Below are 25,687 nucleotides of genomic sequence, written 5' to 3'. Positions count from 1 at the left end.
TTCAGCCCCCTTAGCTGGTTTCTCTTCTTCCACCCCACTTCTAAATGATGAACTTCAGGAACACATCCAGAATGGAACTCTTTACTTCCGCCCTCAAAACTGTTCCTTCCCCCATAGTCTTCCAGTTTGGGGGAAATGGCAGGGGAGCCCACCCTCTCAAACCATCATTCTTGATACTCTCTCTCTTTCATATCCAATCTATCATCATGTCCAGCCAATTTCAACCACTCAGATGATCTCCATGCTCTCCTCTGCTCTGGACTCTCTAGATGACAGTGACATATCTCTTTCCTGGACTTCTGTACAGTTTCCTAAAATAGTTCCCTGCTTCCCTTCTTGCCTGCCTCCATTCACTTAGCAGCCCTTTTAAAAGTATAAATGCCATCATATGACTCCTCTGTTTAAAGTCATTTAAATATTTTCCTTTGCAGTAGGAACAAAATCAACCTCCTCATGATGGTTTCAACAATCCTGTATCAACTGGCTCCTGCCTGTCCCTCCAACTGGATCTTCTGTTACTTTCTCCCTTGCTAATCATACTCCAGCCAGTTACCAAGCTTCCTTTCAAGGAAAAGTATGCACACATTCTTTCTTGTGCTCCTGCTCTTTATATGCCTGAGTGTTCTTTATCCTTCAGAAGGATGTTGTCTCCTTAGAGAAGCCTTACCTGAATGTTTTCTCTAATTAGGCCCCTCTTTTAGTCTGAATTTCGGCACTATCTGTTTTCTCAGAGAATATCTTATGACCTCTGACTGACTTGTCCAATTCCTTGTATACTTCCTTGCTTCTCTATCAGTTACAAAATTCATGAGAACGGACACCACAACTCTTACTCACTGGTTTCTCCCTAACATTGGCCCCAGTGTCTGGTACACAGGTGTGCCCCTAGCTGTATGTTGAATGAATGAAAGAATGAAATGCTTTCTGTATGTCAGCCATGATCTCAGGCACCTCATATTATCTTTCTCAATCCTCTAAAATTTCAGTGAGGTAGCTACCGATATGACTCCCAGTTCGTAGATGAGGGCACAGAGTAAAGCAGCTTGAGTGACTTCTTCAATGACACATCACTAGTAAGTAACAAAGATAAAACCTCAGTCCTGGTCTTTTTAATTCCAGGGCTCAGAATCTTTACCATTTTATTGCTTTCACCGCCGGCCAACTTGGGAGACATTTCTTTGCATTAGTTATACTTTCTTGACTTTAGATTCTGAAATTCTTGAAAGCTCTCTTCCTATATTATTCAAGATAATTGCCCCAAGCAGCCAGTACATGTGGATGGTAGTAAAAGGTCTTGGAAATTTTTTTGCAAGTAACCAACTCAGAAGTTTACCCTTTTAATCTGAGCTTCTTTTTGAAGACCTCTCTTAGGAGCATGTGTTACTGAAGAGGACTGACCAAAACCACAGCACTGTATATGTTATTCTCTGAAAGTCTAGTAGATTCGAGTCATGGAAACAGGGCACTTTACTTACATTATTTATAATCCTCACTCCGACTTTAATGGGGTGGTTATTTTCATTTCCATTTCATAGTTGAGAAATCAGATTCAGAGAGGCTAAGTGATGTGTTTAAAGTTACATAGGTAGTACTAAAACTAGGTTTTACTCCCAGTTCTTGTCAAGATCCAAAGTTGGCATTCTTTCTAATATTGTTATGTATTTTCCCTTGCTTCTCTCTATCTGCCCAAGTTTTCTAAAAATTTAGAACTTAATAGTTATCTGTGTAAATGTTATACTAAAAATATATAGACTTTTTTTTACCTCATTTTTAAGCTGAAATATTTTGAAGGATATTTTATCCACATGTTTTTATTTTCTGTTTCTTTATGCCTAATTACAAATAGGCAAATTTTTCTGTAAAGGGCCAGATAGTAAATATTTCATGCTTTGTGGACCATATATTTCTGTCACAACAACTCGGTTCTGCTGCTGTGGTGTGAAAGCCTTCATAGATAATATTCAAACAAATAAGCCTTCTGTGTTCCAGTAGAATTTTACTGACACCAAAATTTCCATTTTATACATTATCATGTGTCATGTGTCAATCTTTGTTTTTTACCTAAATATTTAAAATTAAAATCATAAATACAATAATATATATGTAATAATAAATATTTAAAACTAAAAGTAAAAAGTAAAAGTTACCCTTAGCTTGTGGGTTGTACAAAGTAGGCAGTAGGCTCAATTTGGTCTGTGAGTCCCAGTTTTTGATCCCTGAACCAGATCAGTATTCTGTAGGTTCCAGGATGGTTTGGCTTTTCTTAATTTTTCTTAAAATTCTAAATTTCTTAAAATTCTTAAAACATTCTTGGATGTGTTTTGAAATGTGTAAGTCACCAATTAAGCAAATCTGAATTAAAGACACACGATTTCTCTTAAACACAAATATTATATTTGCTCTTCAGTCGCAAAAAGGGAAAAAGGCATTAGGGGAAAATATTTCAATGATTAAAATTCAATTATAGTACCATTTTCAATGCCACCTACTGCTTAGAGGAGTCAAATCAATGAATTCACACCATTTATATAAAGCCCTTCCTGCAGAGTCCTTTTACCTTTTTAATAACACCTTTGAATATGAAATAAATGTCAACAAAAGTGAGTGGAATACAGAGTGAGACGATTATGTAAAACAGAAATTGTCCACAATGAAATCAGGAGGCATTGGCAAAGTAAACTAGGTCTCACACGTTCTTCACTTTTTATTGCCAGCAAGAATTTGGTACTTGAACCAAAGCCCTTTTCTCCAGATTTTTTAATCCACATAATGGTATACATTTGGCTTTAATGAGATAGGTATTTTAACTCTTGATGAGAAGGGCTGTCACTGAATGTAAGCCAAGTTCAGTTTGCCGCTGTCTGATGACCTAGAGCTTTAGCAGTGCTCAGGGTACTCTGCGGGAGCTGGTCGGTTTGGCAGGCGGGTGGAAAAGGACCTGGCTGGAAGGAGTGTCATGCCTGGGAAAGTGGAAGGGGTTGGGAGCTGCCTTTCTCAGTGCAAGAACTCCTTAAATCTACATCTGAGCCTTAACAAGAGCACATTTTCTTCCGCATTTGTGCAAAACATGCCATGATTCAGCCCCTTGAGGCTTGAAGTGAAGACAGCGTGGTTTACCACACGGAAGGTCTTTCAACAAGGGGAACACCAAGAAACTGTGGGTAGGTAAGCTGCAGGGCCAAAACTCTGTCCTCCAGTAGCTCTGAGGGCAGTGGATATTCACAGAGAGACAGAAAGAAGAAGAGAAAGACTGCAGGGTGAGCAGACTTCAGAGTGAGCCGGTATTGGGACACTCGAGTCTCCCAGAAGTTATCAGGTAAGAATACAGAGGTACCCCCACTGTGTATGCAGGGAGGAAGAGTCAGGTACACTGAGTGGAAATACCTGATGGGACTTCATCTAATTCCATCGGCTGGAATGGAGTTTGCTGGGTTCAAAGCAGATGAGGAAGCCCAAAACAGGAATAGGTTTTGTGCTAGGTAGTATAAAACTTTCAAATGAAAAAGACAAATGTTTTTCTAGAGGATTTATATTTAAGAAGACTGGAAATGGTTAGATTTGAGCTTTCTGCAATTCCATTTCTTCATTTTTGAAGTTGGACGATAATAGCAGTTAATTTTCAGAGTTTTAGGAAAATTAAATTACATCATCCCTATGACGAGCTAAGCATAATTCCTGGACTTAGAGAGGTTCAGTTAAAGCCAATTTTTCTTTTTACTATTTACTATTATTAACATTAGTAATGAGATTTTTGCCTCTATAGTTCAAACTGACTCTCGGAAGATAGCTAGACCTCCTGTCGAAACCTTCTCCACAGGCAGTTTGGAGACATTTGTTCCAGGAAGAGTCTGTTGAAAAGAAAAAAATGTGGCTCAGGTGAGTGTTGGATACTTGATTTAAAGGCAATTTTATGGAATCAGACATTCTCAACCCCAGGCTTTTTGTTGGGCACATTATTTTCAGATTGTTTTGGTTCAGTATGAATGCTCATGATATTGCTTACCTCCCATGTCCCTTCAATTATTGCCTTTAAACTATTCAAGTGAGACCCAGGTAGAGAAGAGGATTTAGAAGAACCACAATTTTCCAAAGAGAGAAGTTGAACAAGGAAAAGCTAAGTAAAGTACGACATCCATAAAATGACCAGAATAAATTTCTAGGAGGCAGCCAGGCCAGCAGGCAGCTTTAAGAGCTGACAGAGTGCTATCACTTCCTCTTGGACACTATGAACATACCTGTTGCTTTTGGGTAATTGCCCAGAAACTAGCCTCCACGCATCACTTGTTGAGGATGTACATCTTCCTTTCTAATGATTTGTCTTCATTTCCAGTTATATTGGAAAGTTTATACCATTCTGGGAATTTAGTTTTAACTGTTTTCAAAATTGTTTTTTTTTTATTTTCACAATATATTCATTATAGAAAACTTGGAAAACTGCACAAAAGCAAAAAAAAAACCTTCCATAATCCCGACCTCAACAATGAAAACTGTTATCACTGTCTTGCATTTTCAATCTATTTTCCATATGAAACATTATTATTACATGTAGTGTATCTTTCTTTACAAAGTGGTATCACGTGTACATATTTTCCTTTCCTTGGATGTTATTTTCCTTCTATAATATGTAATGAGCCACAAAATTTCCACACCATTTAATATTCTTCTACAGCATGATTTTTCATGGCTACATGAAATTCACCATAATTTATTAACCAGTTCCCTATTTTTTGACATTGAGGTTGTTCCAAATTTTTCACTCTAATGACTAATGCTTGGATGAATACTTCTATAAATAAACACTTACACACATCCTTGATTATTTCCTTATAATAAACTTCAGGAAGTAAATGTTTTGGAAGGAAGAGAATGTACACATTTAAGGTTTTATTTCAAAAATGTTTTATAGGAAGATTGGATCAATATACATTCACTTCAGCACCACATAAAAGCATTTACTTCCTAACACCCTGGTTAATACTAGTAACTGTTTGTGTGTGTGTGTGTGTGTGTGTGTGTGTGTGTGTGTGTGTTTAATTATCCATTTGATAGGCAGTAAATGGCATTTTATTTTTTATATGATTTTCATATTTACTTTGGTTACTGATAAAATAGGGTTTTTTTTCATATGATTAACAGTCATTTGTATTTCTTCCTTTGTGTATTGCTAGTCTGGATCCTCTGATCATTTTCCTATTCTTTTATTAATTATTAATCTATGTGAGCTTTTATTTTTATTTTTTTTCAACGTTTATTTATTTTTGGAGACAGAGAGAGACAGAGCATGAACGGGGGAGGGGCAGAGAGAGAGGGAGACACAGAATCGGAAACAGGCTCCAGGCTCTGAGCCATCAGCCCAGAGCCTGACGCGGGGCTCGAACTCATGGACCGCGAGATCGTGACCTGGCTGAAGTCGGAGGCTCAACCGACTGCGCCACCCAGGCGCCCCTATGTGAGCTTTTATATTTTAAACTTATTAGCCACTGTTTATTATGTACTATACAATAAAACATATATTTTATTTCCCCATAATACTCCATTTTAATTTTCCTTGTGGTTTTTAGCTATATAGAAGTTTTGAAATGTATATGGTAAATATATCATGCTCCTTTTGGACTTCCTTCTTTGCTTTTAATCTTTCAAAGCCTTTGGCTGGGGAGCCTGGATGGCTCAGTCAGTTGAGTGTTTAACTTCAGCTCAGGTCATGATCTCACTGGGCCCTGTGTCTGGCTGTCTGCTGTCAGCAAAGAGCCCACTTTGGATCTTTTGTCTTCCCCTCTCTCTGCCCCTCCCCTCCTGGTTCTTTCTCTCTCTCTCTCTCTCTCAAAATAAATAAATAAACTTTTAAAAAAGTTAAAAAGCCTTTTGTCAACTTCTCAGAAGATAAACATCACTTATATTTTACCTGTTATTTATTAGGTACATTTCCCCACTATTTGGCTCTTAAATCTATAATGTTATTTTATAACACTGGATTGCCTCTTATTTTTATATAAGTAGGTTGTGTTTGGGTCTACTCCATCTTCAATATCTTTCTTTTGTGTCTGTGTGCTGTCTGTCAATGCTGTGAGGATAGGCTGGTGTTGCACTATTTTCCATATTCCTGAATTGTCACGACTTTTCCTTATTTATCAAATTGACTGGCTTCTTTCAAATCCCCTAAAGTTGCAATCTCGAAAGTGTAATCCTACATCATTTCTCCTGCATTTTTCTCTGCCTGGCAGAGTGTCTTGTGGAGTTGTTTTATTGATGCCTCTGCATCCATTCTGTGGAGTTATAGAGTTGGTGTGGATGCCAGTTGTCTTTGGGAGCATGAGTTTCCTGGAGCATCCCCTATCTATCCCCTTGACATGCATGTCTATAGGCTTCAGAGAATCCAATATTCTCATCTCTTTTTTAAGAGTTATGTCTGTAAGGCTTTTATCATAGGAAGACAATTTTGGAGGATGTTTAGGTCCAGATATCTACTGTAGGGAGAATTCTAAAAATGAACCATCCCCAAGATTTTTGGCCTTAATCCCTGTGATTATAAGTATGGTAAAGAAATCACACCCAGAATATGGTATGTTAATATGTCAAGAGGACTTTGAAGATATAATTAAGATCGATAATTAGTTGACCTTAAGAAAGGGAGATTTTCCTAGATTATCTGGTTGGGCTTAATCTCATTCCCCGAAGCCCTTTAAAAGTGGAGAGTTTTCTCTGGCAAGCAGCAGAAGGAGAAGCAGAGATTAGAAGCATGAAGGACATTTGATGCACAATTGCTGACTTTGAAGTGGGAGGGGAAGAATCCTTTAGGAACTGAAAGTTAGGCAAAGGAAGCAAAGTTAGGCAAAGGAAGGCAAAGAATCCTTTAGGAACTGAAAGTTACCTGCAACTGACTCTAGCAAGGGAATGTGACCTCAACTTTACAACTGCAAGGAACGGAATTCTGCCAATCATCTAAATAAGCCTGGAAGTGGCTTCTTCCCCAGAGCCTCCTGTCAAGAGCCCAGCTTGTCCAACACCTTAATTTTGGCCTTGTGAGACCCTATGCAGAGAACCAAGCCACACTGTGCTGTACCACACTGTGCTGACCTATAGAAACCGTGAGGAAATATGTGGGTGTTGTTTTAAGCCACTGGATTTGTGATAATTTGTTTTTCTTAGTAATAGAAACTTCACACAATGCCCACAGTAGGGCTCTTATTTCCACAAGGGCACCAATAACATATCACTGTGGGTGAAGGTGTGGACTGTGGAGTCAGAGCCCATGTCTTCACCAAAGGAGAGCCACCTAGTCACTGCAGTACAGAGAGGTGACTCTGACCAATGTGGCCAATGGCAGTCCTTCTTCAGATTTTTATTGCTTTAATCATCAGCCCTGCAATCTACACAGAGGGAGGCCATCTTCTGGAAATACAGACACTTTGCCACTTGGATGCAGTACTGACCTTTGAAGGCTAAAAGAGTTTGTACCACACACCAACAGTAGCTTGCTTGGCAATCCTGAGAAATGTCTTTGCCTGCATTTAGCACAGAGAGAATGTCCATGTGAATAAAACAGACTATGGCATTCCCTTGGAACTATGACTTCCGAGAACAGACTTGAACTTCAGCTCCAGGTGCTACCCTCTGAAACCCATCACAGCTTTCACACCCATGCCATGCTTCCCGCGTTGTTCCCAGCCAGTAACTTGAGTGTGGTAGGAATAGTCAGGCAGGTGCACCCTTGGGAGAGGGTGTTCTTTGACAGAAGACTACCTTAAGCTTGTCCCACTGGCCTTATCCTGGCTTTCCTTAGAATTGCCCTGTTGTGTAAGACACTTCTGACCAACCTTCTTTCTTCCCCTTGCTCCTTGCTTGGAGTCAGACCTACAGTGCTGTCCGAAAGTTCTTCTGGCCTCTACTGATCTCTCTCCATTTTCTCTCCCACTAACCACTCTCCCCATTTTCTGTCCACTAATAACTTTCTCTCATATGAAGTCCTGTCTCAATATCTCTTTGTTTCTTGGAGGACCCAGACTAACATACAAGGTAGGAGTGCAACAACCCTTTGGGAATGAGCTCTAGCTTCCTTTGACCCACCAAGGATCACACAGGTCACACAGACACAAAGTAGCTTTTAGGTCTGGGTAGAGAGGCCCCAGCCATGAACTCCAAGCTTTACAGGGCTCTGAAGAACATAAACACTGACAATATAGTGGCTGGATCTTCATTTGTGCCTTTGTTCCAGGCTCCACAAATGTCACAGGCAGCCTGCACAGGTATGTGATAAGTCTGACCCATCTCATACCCAATTATACATTCCCATCATATAAAAAGAAAGTAAAAAACCATTATTTTGGTAGCTATGTGTAGTTGGGCTCTAGAAACTTCATTTGTTGGTTTCCTCCAAGAACACTCCAGCTTGGGGGTTAGCCTTTGATTTCTGGGTATCAGAGAAAGTCTGGGAAGCCAAATTAACTTAATGAGATTAATTAGTGTTTGTCAGACTTCCTTAACTAGGCAGAGGATAGTTGCTTAAGCTGACCATGGGATAATGCTTTCCAGAGGGTATTACTGTATAGTTTGTGACATTGTAGATTTGTAGCATCTGAGATACTCAGCCAGCTCTCGTTCTGGTAATGAAGGATACAGTTAGGAGACCATATTGATTTTTGTTATGAAGGACATACCACAGCCTCACAGAACCTTTGCGCTAAAATAGAGATAATTTTACACTTGTGGAAACAGAGTCTCAGAGAGGCTAATTGATGTGGGATAGGTCACACAGCTGCTTCCTGATATAGCAGGGACTGAAGGCCACTGTCCATCAGATAATGATTCACTGAGTATTCTCCCACGCTTTGGGTTGAAGACATATTTGGTTAGAGACAACACAAACAAATGAGCTGTAGGTCAGAGGCGATGTGGAAGGGAGTGTTATTTAGAGTCTGGTGTCACTTTCCACGCGATTACTTCAGCTCTGTCACTTGGGTCGCCCATAAAACCATCCGCTGATTTACTCTGGGCTCCTGGCTCTGTCTCATAAAGGCATCTTTGTAATTCTCACCAGAGATCATCCTCTGGGATGACAAATAACATCGATCATTAAAAATGACATCCGTAATTTTGCAGCCAGAGAAGACGATCTTTTAAAGCTGTCAGTGAAACAAAAGGGATTTTAGGAGATGCTGATGCAATCTCTTTAACATCTTTGGATGTTAAAGCATGAAGATGAACTGTCCGTTATGGAATTGGAGGATTTATCGTGCGCTAAGGCATGCCCTACACACGCCCTGCTGTCAGTGGAGGTGAGGTTTGAGGTAAGCAGGGTTCCCTGCGGCTCAATCATTAACTTGCTGAATGGCCTAGGAGTCAAAGGAGTTAATGGGCTTCATCCAGAGCTGGAGGAATGGAGGCAGGCAGGGAGACTCAGGGAAAACTCACTGTCTGTTGAGGAAGAGGATGTGAGGAGCAAAGACACACTGAGAGGCAAGGGAGACCCAGACACTCTAGAGAACCGCCATTTAAGCAATCAAATGAAACTTGCACCGCAGAACCTCAATTTTACAGAAGATGAAGTCCTCTTAACAAATAGTATTGTCTCCCTCTCCTCTTCATTAAATTTTCCATACATCAAAATTGCTGAATCGTCAGCCATGTCAATCAATATAGTTCTGTAAAAAAAAAATAAATAAAAGGGGAGAAAAGAAAAGAAATTAGATGTCCATTTTCCAAAAAAGGGAGAGGGAAGAAAAGAGGAGTGAGCCTGGGCCTCATGCCCTTTTCTCACCAGAGGCAAGGAGCTAATTAGTCTAAATAAGCAGAAGCTCAGAGCACCAAGACTAATGAACAGAATTGCTCTCTCCAAGTGGAAAGTAGGAATCTGGCGAACAGCTGCCAGTGCAGAAGGGCTAGAGCTGAGGGGTGAGGTGGCCTCTCCCAGGAGGGGTGATGGTGCATCTGAGGGAAAGGTCTTCACTTGGATTCTACATAGCTGAGTGAACATTCTAGGTGGCTAGGACAGCAATGTGGTCTAGAGACTCAGTGTGGTCTTTATACTCCATCCACAGCACTTTTGCTTCTCCGTGCCTGTTCCAAATATGCTACTTTATTTATCCCAGTGGTTGTGTTTTAGAGGAAACTTTCACTGCAGCAATTATTGCACAGGGGTCTACGTAGCTAATGATCTATATTGTTAGTGGCACTTGGTTTCTTTAAAGCTTTCACGATTTTGTTACCTGACATGATGTATTCTCAGTCTGCAGTGAACTGTGGGCTTGCTTGCTGCTGACCCCCTGCCGTCCCCAGGATTCCCAGGCTGGGGGGCAGGGAGGTGTGCAGTCAGCATGTCTGACTCTGGGGTGGAAGTCAGTACAAGGGGGTGGAATAATTTTCCTATGCCACTGCCTGCTGACTTGGCATTTAGTGTAAATACCTCCTGCTTCCAAGATATCTCTTCCATAATTACCAAGCATGATTCTATTTTCAGTGCAATAGCTGAGAGGGTGTAATTGGAAGACTCAGAGGCAGATTATTTTCTTTCTTTCAGGGGCTTTTTGCTATCATCCTATAATCTTTTCCTCCCACTCACTTGTACCAGGTACTTCTCATGCCAAATAAGAACATGTACTGGCTCTGAGATTCTTTCTGCTCATCGGTTATTTTGCTTAAAACCTGCAAAAGTGGTGAATCACCAATTGACCAAGAGGGCCTTAACATTCCTCTCAGCTTTACTAAACTTCAGACAGGTAGCTTCCTGACTATAGGCCACCTGACCACTGTTTTCTTAGAGCATTTACTTTCAAACACTTGCAATGATAAATTCTTTCTCTGCCCCTTCGAGATGTAAATCTTCTACAACCCAGGGATATCTTTCTTGGGGTAGAAGGTGTCTGGGAGTCAGCCCTTTGAAATGTAATCAAGACACACCTGTCCCTGTTTCCCAGTCTTTGCTGGAAGGTAAGAACTTAACCTTGATCAGCGACAATTGGCAAACACTGATGGATGATCACATTGAACATCCTCCCCTCTCTAGTACCTTCCCACTAGCTCACTGTAGTACTTAAAAGTTTTCCTGACTTTTGTTTTAACAGATTTGAGTCCAGTCTTTCCCCTTTTGAATTAATCCTGACCTCTACTGAAATATCCTTGAATACTCTTCTTTGCCTATTTAACTTGGACTTCAGCTGAATTCTGTACTGAAATATCTGTCTCCTACTGCAGTAGCTTGAATAAAATCTGTTTTTGCCATTTTAACATGTATCGAATACAATTTCTCTTTAACATGATGCACCTGGAATGTCACATTTTCTTTCTGCACAATGGCACAGCCTAGAAATTATTTGTTCATTTATGGAGCTAGCCCTTGGCTAAATCACCCAACTGCCATGAGTTAGGGACATTTATTTCTGATTTAAAAAAATTATTTCCTCAAAAAATACCTCCTGAATTTTGCAATGATGAGCAAAAATTAATATGATTTCTGTTCTCTTAGGATTTATTGAATGAGTGGGAAACAAAGATTAATTGAAGAATCACATAATTAAACATTAAGTTGCAAATGTGAAAAGAGAAAAGTGCTCTGAAGAGAAAGTAGAGGTGTGGAGGTTTCCTTTGAGAATTTTGAGAAGGAAATTTGAGAAGGAAAGCCAGTGAGGCTGGAGTAAAGACTCTGTGTCCATGTCAATGATGATTGATATTATCTGGTCTTGTCAGTGATCAAATGTACACCCTCCCCAACAGCTTCCTTCCCACTGATATGCACGGTTCCTTGGGGACTCTCTCCAGGCCCTGCCTCTCCTCTATTTGATCAGTTCTTGACCCAATGCTTTAGAGTCAGCTCTTGTTCTCCACTCATCTCTAATGATATAACATTTTTCAGCCCTGATGTTTTGATTTTTTAGATGATGTGCTGGTTACTCTCCATTTGACCTCTCATTCTTCCTACCTCTATTCTATTTTCTATCCTTTGTCACCCTGTTCTGGATCCCAAGCTAATTTTCCAAGTCTGCATCACCTAGGCTTCTTTACTGTTGGCTCATGGAGTTTAGCCAAGGGGAGGCACATGATGGAAGTAGACAAGCAAGAGGAGAGAGAGGTCAGGGTCAGTGTTTGCTTTGGGCCAAGTTTCTAGAAGTAACTATATCATTTCATCAGTACAGTTCATATACTATAGGGGAGGGTCCAGTTCCAGTGAGCTTCCAGAGCATTGTTTCTTCTTTTTTGCTCCTTTGTATCTTAGTCAGTAATGTCTTCTAGCTATTCATAACCTCTGAGTGCCTCAACATCCTTTGGTTTTTAGTGGTGCCGTAATGTCTATGAATATTCCTTTCATTACAGTTTCTCATGCCATCTGAGTTGGATTTTTTTTTTTCCTTCTGGGATCTTGACTGATATAAATGATCTCACTAAAGCTGTCTCTATTTATAATGGTAACCTAGTTCTCTCTTGCTCCACGTATAAGCTGATAATCAGTCCTGATCATTCATATACCTGTCCCTCGGCCTTGGGCATCCCAACCTAGGTTTCATCCCCAAGCGTTACCTCAACCAGAAGGGGAGATTGGGTAGTTTCATGATGTTCTCTAATATGGTGAGGCAACTCTGAAGAATTTGTTCTAGAAGAGATTGCTCCTAACATCTTCATGCTCCTCTTACAATGCCTAAATCCATTTTTTTTCTGGGCCCAGGAATATCCCCAGCTGTCCTAAGAGAGAGTTTCAGTGTTGTCTTGAGGTAAGTTTGCTGACCACTTTATTTGTGGTTGCTTAGTGTTGGTGTCTCTCATGCTTAGACATATTTTTGCTTCTGTTCACTCCTCAACAATGGGCCATCAAATGAAGGCTAGTAGTATACTTTATAGGATGAAAAAGAACCAAAACCACAACTCTGGTTTCCATGACTTGGGGACATGTGCCTCGTCCCAAATCCCAAAACTCTTATTGACTTGAAAATTGAATAATCCAGTTAGGTTCCAAAATTCAGTTTTGTTTTTCAGGGCAATGCCTCGGTTTTAGATTTACATATTAATTTTTTATTTCCCTCTTGCCTGCAAACAAAAAACTTACTATCTCAAGTTCCATTCCTAAAGAGTCTTCAGCTAGGTATCAAACTAGAAACATTGTGCTAGATCAATTCAGATGAAGTTGTTGAGAGCTATTGTTCTTGACACTTGGATGCAACAGATGGGACACTTTTGTATGTAACAGATGGGGGAAAATGCCCTAGTTTCTAATGTGTAAAATTTTTGGCATTGAAACAGGCTAGTAGAAGTAATAACAGAAAGGAAGGAGTAAGAGTTGATATAAGAGTTGATATAAGAGTTGCTTGGTAAAGCAGATGAAATGCCTACTCTACCTATTTGGAAAAATACTTTTGGTTACAGAGTCAGAGGGAGACTGGGATGTTTCAGCCTTGCCCTAGATTCTTTGTTCTCAGGAATCCTCCACTTCAGAATCCCAGCTAAAACATAATAATAATTTTTTTAAGTAGTAGAAATTTTACATAGAATACTGACTTCCTATTTTTGTCAGTTGTGACGGTGCTGATATAATTTGAAATTTAATATTTGATAATACAAAAATATATGTAATAAATCAATTATATATATTTTCATTCATAAACCTATCACTCTCCCCAAGGATGCGAACATTACTAACATTTTGTAACTTTCCCTGTGCTTTTCTCTCATCCTAGTGCTGCTTTTCCACCATAAGTAACCACATGTCCTCTATAGCCTACAGCTTTGTCCCTGGATCCAGCCATTCTCAAATTCCTTCATCTTTAATACTCCCATTCTGTCCTGTATGTCTTCTCTTCCTAATGCAAATAGAGGTGACACAGATAAAAATGACACAGATATAGGATAATGAAAATAGAGGTGACCATTTTTATGAATTGCAATAAAGGTATCTAGTTTCTGTTAAGAGTATCCTTTATCTGCCAATCTAATCAATCCTTTTTTTTTTTTTAATTTTTTATGTTGATTTCTGAGAGAGAGAGAGAGAGAGAGAGAGAGAGAGAGCGCAAGCAGGGGAGTGGCAGAGAGAGAGAGAGGGAGAGAGAGAGAGACACTGAATCTGAAGCAGGCTCCAAGCTCTGAGCTATCAGCACAGAGCCAGACATGGGGCTCAACGTGGTGATCGAACTCACAAACTGCAAGATCATGACCTGAGCTGAAACTGGACACTTAACCAACTGAGCCACCCAGGCACCTCTCTAATTAATCATTCTTAATGTAACATCTGAAAAAAAGTCCTTTCTTTGCATTGTTTGAGAAGGTTTTTGTCATCCAGTGTCATTTCATTTCCTTGGGTGTAGCCTTGCTGCTTCTATGATAAATTGTGCATGACTGAACTCACTCAAAACTATTAGCTGTTAGTGTTTGCTTGTCACAGGGAACAGAGGTCAAAGAAAAAGTAACATTAAAATATGTCCTGAATCAAATATCGTATATAACTTTGAGCTGAGATATTTTCAAGAAATTAAAAACAAATCAAGTTTATAAGTCCAGGTGGTTATAGGATGAAGGCATAATCAGTCTAATTATTTTATACAATAGGATTTATCTGGATTTGAGGATAAGAGGAGAGATGAAGAAGGTATCTGACTGAATTATTAATCCAAGTGACTCTTTGAAATGCAATAGAGTTACCCACTCCATATTGTCTGTCTCTGTAATTTCAAAGAAAAAAAAAGAGGAAAAGAACACACCACTAAGCTTAAAACACAGGAGAATTAATGATGGAACAATAGACTCCTACAATGATTTATTAGCAATTTACTCTTCACCCATTAATGTCCTTGAATAAAATTAAGAATAAAAAAAGTTTAGGAGGAAAGGTTTATCTGCAGAGAACTATATATGGCTCTGGTGAGTTTCCAAGGTATGTGGCCAGATGGAATAAGTTTTTTTAGTGTCTGTTTTTCATAGCTTACCATTTAAATGGTCCGTGTGTGTATGTGTGTGTATGTCTGTATTATAGGTATATATATATATATATATATATATATATATATATGATGGATTTATCAGCTTATCAGCAAAGGGACATAGTAAACAACGAACTGAGGAGGCTATGTATTCTGACTCCACAAATGAGTTGATTCAGTGAATGAGTAAGCACAGGCATCCCCTCCCCCCTTCTCATGCACATGTACACTTATCCATTTGCACACTCCATTCCATTTTCATGCCTCAAAAATGAGGACAATGCTTGCCTGACTCCTGAGGATTGTATCAGGGTTAAATAAATAATTGAGTGATTGGAGAAGAAGGGCTATGAAAGTATGAGAGTGTGAAATTAGACTGTAAAGCAATACATGCCTGTGAAGGCAAGAGGCAGATTTAAGTGCTGAGTGAAATACTGCCACACAAACTGGAACCTATTAGTTCATAAAATGCTCTTGAAATTCCAGGAGAACCCAAGGGTCTAAGGGACGTGATCTGAGACTCCCTTTCCCAGTGAAACTATCTATGTTTCAAGAAGCAGCACTAATATTTATAAAGAGAGATTGCTTTGTTCTTGAGGAGATAGAATTTCAGGGGATGATGAAGTTCTTTTTGCGGGTGCAGACTTGCCAGGAAAATCAGAAGCAGCTATAACTGCTTAGCACATGGCAGAGAAAAAAGAGAAATCCAATGTAATCAAGGGTATCCTGTAGCTTAAGAGATGCAGAGCTAACAGGCTAGTACTGAAAGACCCTCAAGAGTTTTCCGGCCAGTGAGTAGTTTTTACACATATTTGCAGTGTGAGAGGCCATGCCCTGGAATGTGATTCTCTGCAGATAATGCTCTTCTTGCCACATAAACCCATCCCAAATTGGCTCAGCAACCCTCTGCAGGCCCTGGAAATAGGGAACATGTTTACCCAACCTACACTGATGGATGCTCCAGAGTTTTGAGAACCCTTAGACCATGGCGCAGTCCATGGGTATGGCCTTGGGATGGAGAGGGATGTCACGGTTACCCAGGACCCCACCATTCTGTGCCTGCTGCTTCTCTTTGCTGTTCTCCAAAGGGAAAAAGTATGAGGTGATCTATTTTAAACTTGTCAAACATATGCCCTTCCTGACATGGAAGGGAAACAATACACATTTCTTTAGTGGGGGAAATGTCGAGGTTTTCCTGAACTCAGTTAAATCCGTTTACAAGCTGCTTTGATTTTGTCAGTTTTGAAAATGGTGATAAAGTTTTGCTGCGTATTTCATGCTTGATCTTAATCAATACAACTTGATACATGCTTTTGCTCCTATGCATCAGAAAATAAGACAGGAAATCATTGCAAAGTTTTCCATGGCTACTTTGTGTTGAAAAATCTATTCTTTTGCCTCTGTGGGAAGGAAGAGTGGAGCTTGCAGGGAGAGTGCAATGACTCTAGAATCACTTCCCACTATAAACAAGCAACCAAGATCATGTGTTTTTCGCAAGTAGTTTTTTGAGAAACAAAATCCCCTTCTGAGGAAGTGAAGTTATAGCAAAAACTGGGAACAACAATAGAACGTTTATTTGTTGGGATAACAGTGCTGGGCACAGCAGTCTACCTCCACACTGTGGGATTAGTTCTAGCTTTTGTTTATAGTTTGAAACTTCTTTTAAGTTTATTTATTTATTTTGACAGAGAGAGCACTTGAGGGCTGGGGTGCGTCAGAGAAAGAGGGAGAGAGAGAATCCCAGGCAGGCTCGGTGATGTCCCATGACTGTGAGATCACCACCTGAGCTGATAACAAGTGTCGGTCGTTCAACCAACTGAGCCACCCAGGTGCCCCTACAGTTTAAAATTCTTAATAGAGCCTTCTTTACCTCAGGAAACTCTTTGAGGCATCAAGGAGGCCTACAAATGATTATCTATAGAATTATTCTACATAGCAATTCCTGCATCATGAGAGCACCCCAGATTCACAACAGGATAATAGCCAATTTCCCCCTTTCTTCTGTAAGATGACATCAGAACTCTACTTTCCTCATATCTTTCTACTAAAAAAAAATGACAAAAGCATAAAGCATGTTTCAAAAGTCCAAGTGGCAGTTTTGCTTGGAAGGTTCTAAAACCAGAGCATTTCCATTACTTCCTGACTGCATGCCCTGCTAGTTGTGAGACTCTGGCAAAGTCACCTCAGGCTCACCCTTCCCTTGCTCCATTTATATTTTCACAGGACCAGGGCCCCGAGTGGGATGCCAATGCTGCTGAGCCTCTTAAATCTTCACAATGGCTCAAACCAAGTCACTAGATCTTCAGTAGCCACGATTCCCATTCTTAAGGTATTGAGCAACTCCCTATAGGTCTTTCTACTCAGAGAAATCACCAGTAAGTTCTCTCCAGAGAATTAGGCCCTTTTTCTGCAAGCATCCACAACAAAGCAATCTTTTCATTAGCCTACAGCAAACATTAAATTCTTTGCTTCAAGGGGAGCTGAAGTATAGAAAATCTGAGTTTATTACAATCAAATTATGATGGTCCCCTAACATATCCTCTAGATGAGCATTTGCTAATAGGTTTTATGTACCAGAACTTACAGTGCGTTTTTTCTTACGAGTGTAAACTCGCTATCTTCTCCTCCCAGCAGCCATGTAACCATGATATTAATAACAATGACAATAGCTAAACTTTAGTAGACACTTATAATACTCAAGGACCTCTATAATTAACATAAATAATTATAATTAATCCTCTCAACAGTCCTATGAGGAAGATACTATCACTTCAGTTACACGGGCAAAGAAACTAAAAATCAGAGAAATAAATTCTCCACACAGAGCTTTTCACCACCAGGCAGTTTTGTCTCATGAAAGTCTTCCAGCTTCCCGAAGTAAGCGTCTGAGATTCTTTTCTGTAAACTAATCCCACCTGAAGGGCAAGTTTCAGTGATAGGTAGATGCCACTCCTCCTCCAACCTGCCAAGGAGTTACGGTAGGTACCATTGTTCCCATTTTATAGAGGGCAAATAGAATTGTGTAAAAAGATGAGTCTTATGCTTATATATTTTCCCTAGGCCCTCAAAAGGATTAGGATTCCATTTATAGAAAGATAGAGTAAAAACTCGGATTCAGCTTTAAATTGGGAAACTCCAAATAAGGCTGCAACTACTTTTTCCAAAAATGAAAAAAACCTGGCAACCACAAAATTAAATTGGTCAGGTCCCAGAAATAGCACCTTGGTTATGAGTATGGCTAGCCATGAAGGCTCATAAATTAAATGGAAGACGTCCAGGCACCGCCCCCTCCATACACACACATACACACACACACACACACACACACACACACACACACAATTTATTTCTAGTAGCTGTAGTGGGAATGCATTACAACTGCTATCCCTGGGGCTCCTGGGTGGCTCAGTGGTTTAAGCATCCTACTTCGGCTCAGGTCATGATATCATGTCTCATGGGTTTGAGCCCCACTTCAGGCTCTGTGTTGACAGCTCAAAGCCTGGATCCTGCTTCGGATTCTGTCTCCCTTTCTTTCTGCCCCCGCCCCCACTCACACTCTGTCTCTCTCTCTCCCAAAAATAAATAAAACATTAAAAAATTTTTAAAAAACCTGCTATGACTGCCAGCAGGGGTTTATAAGCCAAGGGACTTCTGTGACATTCCCTGCCTCAATGGCTGAGGTGTCCCACCCACTTTCTGATGCTAGTGAGGGGGGATCAGGGTGAGACTGTCCGGGGGAAGCTCAATTTCACCATGAATCATTTGACTATGTTATTCATCCTTACCTGTGAGGTGTTAAAAATCCTGGGAAGAATTTTACTTACAGCTGTATAAAGAAACTGTGGGGAGGAGATGAGTGAACAGTTGCACTTTCTCTTCTTTCTCTTTTTCTAAGCCTGTGTTCCTTCCAATTTCCAAAGGGTGGCTGTGTCATGGAGTGGGGAATGTCTACTACACCTTACGGATCAATCCCATTCTCCCTCCCTAAAACCTATCACCTCAGAGTAATCTGTTTAGTTTGAGTTCTGCTCCCAACCAGCCATGTGTCCTTGGATAAGTCACGGAACCTGTTTCAATGGCTCAATTTCCCCTGTATAATGCAAATGCAAAGAACACTGGACTTGATGTCATAAGATCTGAGTTCCTGCCCCAGTCTTACTCCTTACTATCTCTCTAAAATTAGATAATTTGAGCCCTACCTTTATTTACCTCTTTGAGCCCTACCTTTGTTATCTGTGCAGTAAGGAATATAGATTACTACTTCTAAGCTTCCAAGAGTTTCTATTGTTTTTTTTCTTATATATATGTACAATCACACATACACACACGTATATACATACATACATACACAGACACACACACATTTATACATACATACATATATATGCACACATGTATATACATACATATATATAAAAATATGTCTCTATCTATATGTATGTGTGTGCATATATATAGAGTGTTCTTTGTGCACTGTAAATACAGTCCCATATAGATATAAAAGATTGATATCACCTTTGTTGATTGCAGACTTGGTGATATCTAGTCTGGAAAGTAGAATGAGCTCTCCCGTTTGCTCCTACCCACTCCTTTATTATAGCTCTACACTAAAGCTCGTGAAGATGGATGGGGAGCCAAACTCCCTGGCTTCCCATTAAGTCAACAACCACCAGTTTTATTCCTTTCTCAGCTGTTTCTCTTCTCATGGGATTCCTGTAGGACAGAGGCATTAATATGACATAGATGATTGTAAAAATGGCCTGCCCAGACCTCATAAAGGAATCCATGCTGGCACCACCCCCCTGCAAGCTGAGTTCCCACAGCTGAGGTCAGGACTTCTAAGTTTAACTTGTACCCGGAAAGTGTGTTTTCATGAACAGAAGTGAGGAGTCTTTCTTGAAAGTAACAATGGATTCTTAGAAGGAAAATAAACTAGAAATTAAATTAAGTATAGGGGTTTTTCTTCCATCATGGCTTGTAGTAAGTGCACTGACTTTCAACAGCAGACACTAGGGAAGAAACCTTAGCTCCTTCCTTTTTTGTATTCTTTTCTCTCCTTGCCTTTCCTTTTTTTCCTCTCTCAAATGTCTCTGTACTTATTAGGAAGGGGAGAAACTTTACAACTTTGCTGAGGCAAATTCATCCTACATTTTGATCCTGGCCAGCATCTCCCGCTTGGCATGCTTTCACAGTTAAGGAAAAAAGCAAAATCACGGTAAAGCTGCAAGGTCACCAAGTTATCTATGGGGCATGAATCTTCATATACTTCCTTAGAATATTTTTCTCTGTCTCTGTCTCTGTCTCTCTCTTCCCTTATTAACTGGGCTTCTAGTTTACACATAGTGTGACTCAGCAACCTACCAATCACAGATCTGAAGGGAAGGGGCCAAGACAAGAATCGGCATCTCCAGTGGTGTCAACTCATCCCAAGAAGACACATCTGAGACAAGAACGGAGCAGACTCTGATGCAAGCTTCTGCAGCCTGAGACACCTGGCCTTTGCCACCCACTGTCTTGTTTTCCTGGGAAAGTGAGGAAAGGTCTGCTGGCCACACTTCCTTCTGAGGAATATACTGGAGCCATACGACATATAGCAACACTGAACACAGCCTGTGCAGCTATGTGACAGTCTTTGCCATCCTCTGCACCCCAGCCAAATCCTTGTGAAAGTACATTGATCTGTGTCTGGAACTGTACTGCCTCCTCCTTAACCTTCAAGAGTAATATGTTTATTTGGCATATGATTTGAGTGTTTCAAAGAGATTCTAGTGAGGCTGCTGGCAGCCAAACTATCTAAGTTAAAGCAGACCCACAAATACAAACATCCCACAATGGTTCATATCCAAAGAGCTGGGCTGGGGCACCATACACATGTATGAATAGTGGCCTCAGGTGGGTGCCATTGCTCCTGCTATTGCCACTGGAATCTCCCTGTAGCTGAGATAGCAGCATAAGGATTTCCCACATGAAATGCCTCCTGACAGGAAACTTAGTGGATGAGGAAAAACCCCAGAGCAATTCAGGGAATGGATTCCAGTCAGCCTGAAAACTTGTGTTTTTGTCTTTTGGTGTTTGGCAAGACAATACTATTTGTTTTAAGAGCTCTGTCACTGGTCTACAAATAAAATATGTATCACCCGGTCTCCATTCTCCATATGGGCCTGATATTGTAACAAACCATACTTGTGTTCGTGTATAAAGAGAACGTGAACCTTGTGGCACCATTTCTTCTGGGCTTGGGTTTGTGATGTAGACACACTGATGATTTGTGATTTGCAGGGCTTAAGAAGAAAATCTGAAGTTGACCTATTTGGGTGTGTATGAAAACACTCGTGTATAGATGGACATGAAGTTATGATATTCCTGTGCCAGGAGTGTGAGCAAGTCTGGGTGTGGAATCAGGTGCACACACATGGAATGTGTGCCTGCAATATATCCTAGACAGTCTATATATGTCATGTCATTTAGACCCAATTTTATAGACTTGAAGCCTAGACTTATAAAGATTAATAGATGTACCTAAAGTTAAAGGTAATAAAAAGTAGCAAAACTAGGATTTGGATCGAGGTTCATACACTCCAAAACCCATGCTCTTCCTCCAATTCAACACTGGATTTAATCAAGTTGTTACTTTTTGTAATGCATTCAGAGTTGGTGATGATTTGAGGGCAGCAGGTGGTATCTTTGTGTCCTATCCTCACCATTCAGTAGCTGTGGTGCATAGGCTGTAATTCATGGATGGACTTGTCAAAAGGGCATCAAAAGTTGTCTTGGGGAGCTGGGCCTGACAGTGAACCACTGGCCTGTTTTTCTCTTGATGGGAATCTTCTAATGTCCTTTCAGCACATTCTGACTTTGCTGGGTTGTGTCTTTATGCAAAACATGAATTACTAGAGAGTTCTTGCTTCTTGCCATGTATGTTATAAAGATAAGATATTATTAGCCATGACTCATAATCTAGGAAAGACACCGAGATCTAGAGACAAGGGCTCAACCTAGAGCTTTGACCCTGACCACGTGGCACGCAGCCTTCACCTCTTGCCCTTCTACAAGGATAAAATAAGTATAAAGTATTTTGAAGACCAGGTTCTTTGGCCCTGTGGTCTTGAGATTTCAGTGTCTGTTGATTTTCTTGGGGGAAGGATTCTTGCAAGGGTAAGAAAAGAGGTGGAACAGATTTGGGTTTAATAAATCATGTCCTTTGAAGAAAGGTTCTGTTTAATTCAAAGAATTAAAGCTTGATGCTGAGACATTGTACTTTAAGTTGATTGGAAACAATGGACTGAAAATAATGCCTTTTAGATTAAAGGAATTTGGACAAAAGGATAAAGGAACAAAATCTATAATGTGAAATTATCACCCTTAAAATATAAAACTTTTCCAGTGATTTGTCTATGGCTTTTCTCTTAAGAGACAGATGTGTTTTGGGCTTTGATTCTTAGTGTTTAGGATAAAATGTTCACGGACATTCTTATTCACTGAGAAGGAAACTAATAATGCCTTTCTACATTCTCATTTTAAAAGAAACTTCTCTGTTTAACTTGAGTCACTTTTAGCTGTGCTTACAGGTCTCAAAGGAACTATTCACTCAGAAGAGAAAAAGTGTAAATGTGTCTGAAAACGGTCACTGGTCTGATTAATTTCCCATTGTGTACCCTTGACTCCTGAGGGGGCTGGTGTGATCACATTATCTTGATATGGGCTTTACTAGTTGATTGGAGTGCAATGATCTCCCCAAGTTCAGGCTGATTATAAAAGGCAGGCAGAAATATGGCAGGAAATACCCTGTGGCAAATCTATAATTCCAAGAAGAAAGTGAGGCATTTTAAAAAATATCTATGTATTTCATATAAGGTAGGTAAACAGTTCTACTCTCACTTACTAGATGAGGCCTGTGTGAAGACACTTAGGCCTTTCACTTACTTTGCCCTCAACTACCATAGATGGATTGAAACCTTTAGATTTGAGAGCTCTATTTCTTTCCTTACAGTGATTATCCAGAGTGACCCCAAGTGCTTTCAAAGTCCTGATCTAAAACTGGGTATGTGACAGAAGCAAATCATGGATGCAAAGAGACCTTGCCAGGAATGGAATGAGGCCGTGGTAGATTCACTTTAACATTTTTGTGATTGCTACATTCATTCATTTGATGTCCATAGTTATATTTTTCCATAGTCACTATATGCCTTAGATTTTGATTCTGTTACAGATAAGATGATGAATTAGACACTGATCCTAACTTCACAAGGTTAAGTTACTATGCCGCATGATTCATTTTTGAAAGAATTGTTTACACTGTGCTTAAGGAGTACTGAAGAGGAGGTGAGCACAGATGGTGACTGAGTTGGATCTTTGTTAAGATTTTATTAAAACATGGGGCACTGGGTGGCTCAGTCAGTTGGACATCCAACTTCAGTTCATGTCAGTATCTCGCAGTTCACAAGTTTGAGGCCCACGTTGGGCTCTGTGCTGACAACTCAGAGCCTGGAGCCTGCTTCGAATTCTGTGTCTCCCTCTCTCTCTGCCCCTCCCCTGCTCATTCTCTCTCTCTCTCAGAAATAAACATTAAAAGAAGATTTTATTAAAATATAAATGAAATAGAACCTGTTACATACAATTACAGGACATATTCCCTCTTCTCATTCTCAGTCTTCTCTCTATGTAGAGGAAAATGAGTCTTGAAGGACAATTTAAAGTTAGTCAAATGCACCAATGGGACCAAGTATTATGGTCTGAGGAAATGAGATATATCAGGCGTGGAAGCATGAGGCTCACCTAAGAAATGCTACTTAGGTCAGTATGGCTACCCAGTGTGGCAGTATGATGGGGAGGTGGAGGCAGTATGATGAGGAAATGGATAATGAAGAATATCCATGTTTGGGATATGTGGGGAGCCATAGGAACATAATAAAACTAAGGACATATCACAAACAGATTTTTATTTAAGAAAGATTACTATAGCAGCAGGATAATGGAGGAAGTGGAGAGAAGCACTGTTACATTCTGAATATCAAGGCTCTCAAATAGTGGTTCTTTACTCTGGTTGCATATTTATATTTCCTAGGGAGCTTTTCAAATCCTGATGCTCACCCAAGACCAGATGGTTTTACTGGTAAATTCTACCAAACATTTAAATACAAAACATTTACTAGTAAATTCTACCAATTTTTCTTTAAAGAAGAATTAATTTTGGGGTTCTGGGGGGGGGGCTCAGTGGTTAAGTGTCCAGCTCTTGGTTTTGGCTCAGGTCATGATTTCATGGTTTTGTGAGTTCATGCTCCATGTTGGACTCTGCACTGAAAGTGCAGGGCCTGCTTGGGATTCTCTCTCTCTCTCTCTCTCTCTCTCTCACTCTCTGCCTCTACCCCACTCGCACTGTCTCTGTTTCTCTCAAAAATGAATAAGTAAAGATAAAAATAAATAATAAAAAAAGAATTAATGCTAGTCCTTCTCAAACTCTTCCAAAAAAATTGGAGAGGAGGGAATACTCTCATACTTATTTTACTAGACCAGCAGTACCCTGATGAAAAAGTCAAACAAGAAAACTATAGGCCAATATCCCTGATGAATATAGATGCAAAAATTCTCAACAAAATGCTACCAATCAAACAGTACATTAAAAGGATCAGGGGTGCTTGGGTGGCACAGTTGGTTGAGCATCTGACTCTTGATTTCGGCTTAAGTGATGATCCCAGGGTCATGAGATTAAGCCCCACATATTCTTACTACACACCCACACCCATTACCCTCCCGTGCCCCCCCCCCCCCCCATCTATTCAACATAGCACTGGAAGTCCCAGCTAGAGCAATCAAGCAAAATAAAGAAATAAAAGGTGCACCCGGATGGCTCAGTCAGTTGAGCATCCAGCTTCTGCTCAGGTCATGATCTCGTGGTTCCTAAGTTCGAGCCCTGCCTCAGGTTCTGTGTTGACAGCTTGGAGCCTGGAGCCTGCTTCAGTTTCTGTGTCTTCCTCTCTCTCTGCCCCTCCCCTGCTCGCTCTCTCTCTCTCTCTCTCTCTCTCAAAAATAAACATTAAAAAAATAAAAAGTAAAGAACTAAAAGCCATCCAAATCAGAAAGAAAAAAGTAAAATTGTCTTTATTTGCAGGTATGTGTTTTTATATGTAGAAAACTTATATAAAGATAAGTTCCTGGATATTAAAACAATATAACAAAAATCAGTTGCATTTCTATACACTAACAACAAACAATGTGAAAAAGATTGAAATAAAACAATTCTGTTTAACACTAAAAAACAATAAATAAATAAATAAATAAATAAATAAATAAATAAAATTTACACAAGGAATGCCAGATCTGTATAAGGCAAACTATAAGACTTTGATAAAAGAAATTGAAGAGACATAAACAAATGAAAAGACACCCTGTGTTCATAGATCAGAATAATTAATATTGTTAAAATGTCCATATTACTCAAGGTCATCTATAGATTCAATGTATCCAATGGCATTTTTCACAGAAATAGGAAAAACAACCCTAAAATTTGTATAAAATACAAAAGACTCCAAATAGACAAACCCTGAGAAAGAAGAACATAGCTGAGGCATCACACTTCTGATTTCAAATTATACTACAAAGCTATAGTAATCAAAACAGTATGATATTGGTGTAAAAATAGACAGAGCAATGAAACAGAATAAATGCTCAGAAATAAACCCCCACCAGCATGGTCAACAAATATTTGACATGGGAGGTGAGAATACTCAATGGGGAAAGGATAGTTTCTTCAATAAATGGTGTTGGGAAAACCAGATATTCACATGCAAAAGAAT

This window comes from Herpailurus yagouaroundi, unplaced genomic scaffold (genome assembly GCF_014898765.1).
Source record: "Herpailurus yagouaroundi ecotype Mexico unplaced genomic scaffold, PumYag 210, whole genome shotgun sequence".
Classification (NCBI taxonomy): Eukaryota; Metazoa; Chordata; class Mammalia; order Carnivora; family Felidae; genus Herpailurus; species Herpailurus yagouaroundi.
This window is presented reverse-complemented; position numbering follows the sequence as displayed.